At 34.8% G+C, this 5,507-nt stretch overlaps 1 long non-coding RNA gene across 1 annotated transcript; it reads right to left on the bottom strand.

The window, feature by feature from the left end:
• Window positions 1–1,168: 1,168 nt before the first annotated feature.
• LOC109215456 lies at window positions 1,169–5,294 on the bottom strand. Its single transcript, XR_002066351.1, has 2 exons — window positions 4,871–5,294; window positions 1,169–1,364 (listed from the first exon to the last, which is right to left on the bottom strand). It is a non-coding gene; the product is annotated as an uncharacterized LOC109215456 (long non-coding RNA).
• Between the last annotated feature and the right edge of the window lie 213 nt (window positions 5,295–5,507).

Below are 5,507 nucleotides of genomic sequence, written 5' to 3'. Positions count from 1 at the left end.
ATTTTTATGTAAGAAGACCATTATTTTGAGCTTGGTTTGGCCCAAACAAGACAAGCCCAACTCGGATCCTTTAGCCTATAATCCCCAAGCCCAGCTAACCCTAATAACTATTTCCTAAAACCTAAGGTAGAAAGAAGAGGGAGCATCTGCAAAACAAATAACGAACCAACCCTTTATCTCTTTAACCACAACCTACCGGAATTCCTCCATAGCCACCAGCCGCCGGAAATCCGGCCACCACCAACAGCCATCTCCCTAACCCCCATCTCCAGCCACCACTCTGACTCATCTCCCTCCTCACCACGGCCCTCTAGCCACCAGCAACTCCGCCCATACTCGCCGGAATTGGTCGCCGGCGAGTGGCTACGCCACCAGCAGTAGAACCGGCAACCACATACACTACAGACTCTCACCTCGCTCTCACTCCTCCACCTACACACAATTCACACACGAAGGCATTTTCAATTCGCTGAAACAATTTTCAAAAAGAAACCAACTAGATCTGAAAACCAAGAAAAGGTTTCTGAAAATCTGGATTTCAAAGAGGTTTTTGAGGTCGAAATTTGTTGCTTGTTGCTGAAGTTTTCCGATCCCGTGCGATTTCAGTCGAGGTTTACCGGTCCAAGGTTCAACATATATTTTGAAGTGGTTGTTCGAGTTTGCTATCGACATGGTACGGTTCCTGATTCGATAATATTGTTTAATCAAAGATTAAGAAGAGATTTCGGCTCCATTTGAGGTCCATTCTTTCCCCTCACTACTAGAAAATAGTTCTATTGCAACGGTTCAAAATCCGTTGCAATAGGTAGCAAAACCGTTGCAATAGCTCGATAGAACAGTTAAATGCCCGTCACATTAGGTCGCGTGCCAATAAGTCTACGGCAACGGTTTCGGCAACGGTTGAAATGTCGTTGCAATAGGTGTATGTACTGCCACGGTTTGGAACCGTTGCCCAAACCTATTTATTGCAACGGTTATCTTAGCAAATGGAACGGTCCCAAGCCGTTGCAAATATCATTATTGCAACGGATTTTTTTAGCTATTGCAACGGACTTTTTTAGCTATTGCAACAGTCTAGTGGTCTGTTATTACATGTATAATAAAATATTATACTGAAATTGATACAAATCACTGAAGAAACTATTAAATAACAAAGTCACAAATCAAATTATCCAACTAGTACTATTCATGCAGTATAAAGCAAAAAAGAGAATATTATTTGATAAATTCAAGAGTTACCATACATAAGTTTGCAAAAACTTCTAAAATAAAAAATTCCTAGAACATCTAAAGACCTTGCAACTGTCAACTAATAATCTTAAGGTCTTGATGCCTTTTGTCTATACCTAGTTCATTTTCTTCACCTACAAAATCATAAAAAAAAATAATCTATACCATATTCGGTTATATAACAATTAATTAAAAAAGAACTCACATGGAAAAAAAAGCAATATAAGAAATCTTAACCTAGAGTATAATTTGATCAATCTAACTATACAGTATCAAGCAAGAAGATAAGCATACAACTAGCGACTACCATCAAAGTAGTATCCATAAGTTCAATTTACAGAGTATAAGTCTCATGTGCCAATATTAACTATAGAGGAAAAGTATCATAAGAAAAAGGTCCGAACTTTATAATTTAGTAACACTAGTCAAATACAAAAGTACGAAACTTCATGAGGCAACAACCTCATATTTTACTAAAGTCAAATACAAAAAGCACGAGCAAGCAGAAACACAGTTCCTACTAACATGCACCAACAGACATCATTTTAGCTATTGTAACAAACATCTTCAACAACTCCAAGAAATAAAAATAAATCTCATTGAAAATAAAAAAAAAAATTATTGTCATACCTTATGGCCATTTCATCAATGTGCAAACCTCCTTTAATTACAGATATTTTTTCAACTTTAAAGTTTCTAGCAGTTTAAAACTTCAATCTTGATGAAACATTCACTAACTCTAGTAATATGATATTCATCAACCAAATAACACAAGGATATCTTATTTTATCTTTACTAGTGGTTCATTCTTAATTGAGATATGTTATCATGTTGGTATAATCAAAACCCAGGAAACAAATAAACAAAAATCAGCACTGGATAAATAAACTTGTCAATTGCCAAAAGTTCAAATTCCAGAAAGTTTCCAAATAAGGTAAATCATGTTGATTTACCACACAATTAAACACTCGGTGCAATTACTAGATGATTGATCCATATAAGGCAATTACCTTCAAAATCACACAAGTGTTATTACTCAACTCTCACCTTGATCTCCTTGCTTAATTGGAAAAAAAAAAAGAAAAATAAACCACTGAAGAAATATTACTGCATAAAGTTTCAATATTTAACTGCAACAATAAATACAAAAGAATATTGTAGAAAATTTCAAGCTTAACTGGAGAGGAAAAATCTAACGAAGTGCATATGAAAACTAAAAATCGGCATAATTGCACATTTAGAACTACCAGAAACCACAAAGATTTTCAACTTAACTGCACAAAGAAAATAATACTGCTACAAGTATGATTTGTTTACATTCTTAAAACTTTTTTCAATTAGAATTGATGACGCAATATAAATACTTAATGTCAGAACCTACATATTACGTGGAAGCTATCTCATGAATCATGTATATTGTATTTTCTTCTACAACAATATGAATATGTTCAGTAAACACGGCCATTACATTTGAATATCAATGAACTTTAACATACTACTAAACTAAGCCTAGAGAAAGAGAGTAGTCCCTCAAATTATATTATGACTGTACGGGTCCACACCAAGCATGCTCCAAAAGATTACGACCACCAAACTAGTCTACGAAAAAATCTTACAAAGTAATTTGGACATGAACATTTTATAATCCTTCTAAAGAACGCTAAATTACTAGTGAAATTGATTCTAAGAGGATGAATCACATATAATATTTAAAGTGGTATCAACTAACATGTCAATCAAGTCTTGTGCCTCAAAGGACATCTTTTCACGGATGGATGGCCGAGGGACTTGCTTTGTTGATAATATTACCAAAGCTAATCTATCAAGAAAGAAATAGTAATGCGTTAATGAGATAACGTCCAATACCTACTGCAGAACTATAGAGTCCATCTAGTACCTGTCAATTGAAGTCAATTCTATCCCTCACGGAATCACACGTATATACTGCAAAGTGTGAATGATTCAATTATGAACAAGGACACAATTATGGATATTTATCAACTGTATAGATGCTGTTGGACACTAAATAATCAAATTATGTGTCTCTAACTAAATTGAAAAACAAAAGTTTTGGACAGTCTGGCACGTGTACTTTATTCGACTTCGAACACACTCAATAGAAAGAGTTATTTGAAAGTTCACCATTAGAGCACTTGAAAGAGATATTTGTTCTTTCGAGAAGAGTACGTAGTTGCCGATAATTTTCTTGGCCAGCATGGAGAATGGAAGTTCAGCATTAAGTAGTTGCTTAAACTGACCATAGAAGACTCTTTCTTATTAGCAATTTCTTGATCAAGCAAAAGAGAGAATATATAAAATGATTTTGAGTCAAGCAGAGCTACTGCTTTAGAAAATGTAGAACATATACAATATTAGTTATATAATTTGAAGTTCGAAATTCATAATGAGCAAAGAGATCCCAGAGTTAGAGATCCCTTGCTCCAGGATGGCTGTATTTATAACTAACAGTTCTCTAGTACTCTTGATATGCTACTTCTTTGGCCTAGTCCCATATTAATTTCCAAAAATCAGATATATCATTCCTATGTTAAAGCAAAAGCAAAAAGTAACATTCAGCTCAAAAATTTTGAAAACAACTGAGAAGCACTTTATGAATTGACATATAATCTTAGAGCAACAAATAAAATATGATAGAGCAAACATATGTCCCTTCATGACCATTTTGTCCATAATAAATCACAGTTTCACCTACTTCACAGTTTAATACTAGTGCTAGAATTAACAATAGTGGAATATAAGCTTGCAAAAGAGGTGTATTGGTTCCATATTTTTAGTTTTCCTTTAGCATCCGATTCTTGTTTTTTGTAAACATAGAAAATGATGCATGAATTATATAGGAGAAGTTGACATGAATTTAAATAACTCAAAGAAATTGTCTATTTTACCATTAGAAATCTAGAAGCCTTGTTATCTTTTTCCTATACAAAATATGCATGACTGACAATTCAATCTTAACTGCTACACAAAGTTAAATAAACAATAAAGTTGCTTGTGCATGTAAATAGATACTTTACGCTTATAAGTCTCTATCTGTGAGAGCTTGAGATATTTAAAGGGTCTTTTGTCTACTTGACTTAAATCAATTCCTATATCATCTCGTATTTTTAGATCCATAAATTACCTGAGGTGCCTCTTCTACTAAAGGGAATCCGAACAAAAAAGAACGAAAAATGAAGATAAAAAGTAAATCTTTAGCAAAAACAAAAAGAAACAGGACATATATTCAGTTAGTTCTCTTTAGAAAAAAATAATTTACTGAATTTGATATTTGTTCTTGCTGCTATGCTATTGAGGTCCTTGCACAATATTCTGTCATTAGACTCAAAAATATTGTTCAAATGAAATAGTACGAGATATGAAACATAAGCATTTAATTCTGCCAATATCTCTGCCCTCCAACCAAAAAGGATAAAACAAACAAATTATAAAGCACTGAAAATATATGTAGCATAAATTAAAGATTTCACTTCAAAAAGTTTCCAATAAAGGTTATCAGTAATTGAAGAAACACAAAATACCTTAGACAAATGAGAAATCTAAACACCAAGCACAAGATACAAAGATCTAAAAAGTCAAAAATGACGTAGAGAAAATAACAATGAAGAATAGAGAAAAATACCTTGGTACCCTAAGTCCTAGCGACGAGGGTTTTACAGACGATCTAAGAAGCAATTCCTACTGGGTTTTCTCCATTCGTCCGGCTCTAACCAGATCCCATTGCTGTGCGTGAGGAGGAAGCTTTAGAGAAGTGGCAAGGGTGTTTTCTTGACTCGGCGTCTTCTCTATTTGCCGGATTCAGTGACTTCGGTTAGGGCTTGTGGCTAACATCAACGAGAAGAAGCTTTCGAAAGGCGTGTGCTTTGCCAGAGATATGGCCTTGCGCCCTTGCCGGAGATGTCGCCATCGCTAGAGCTATTGGGACTAGTTTGCCGGATCTTTTGGACAGTACTTTTAGGAATAGAGAACTAGGGGTTCGATGTCTTTTAGGCAAGAATTACGTTGGAAAATTAGAGGAGGTTTTAGTGTTCTTTACTTTTTTAAAAGTTCGGATGGACCTAGGCTGGGGTTAAGAAAATTATAAGAGGGAAAATAAGGAGGGAAAATGAAAAGCGTCCCAATATACTAATTTTTTCAGGGAAACCGTCGCGACAAAGAGATCTATCACAAGGGTTACCACAACCGTTGCAGAACACATCTGTGGCAACGGTTGATCAATTATCGCGACGGTTCTATTTTAGAAGTGTTTCATTAGGGCT

The sequence above is a fragment of the Nicotiana attenuata genome, unplaced genomic scaffold (assembly GCF_001879085.1).
Source record: "Nicotiana attenuata strain UT unplaced genomic scaffold, NIATTr2, whole genome shotgun sequence".
Classification (NCBI taxonomy): domain Eukaryota; kingdom Viridiplantae; phylum Streptophyta; class Magnoliopsida; order Solanales; family Solanaceae; genus Nicotiana; species Nicotiana attenuata.
Note: the sequence above shows the minus strand (reverse complement) of the source record. Positions and strands in the feature narration are given on the sequence as shown.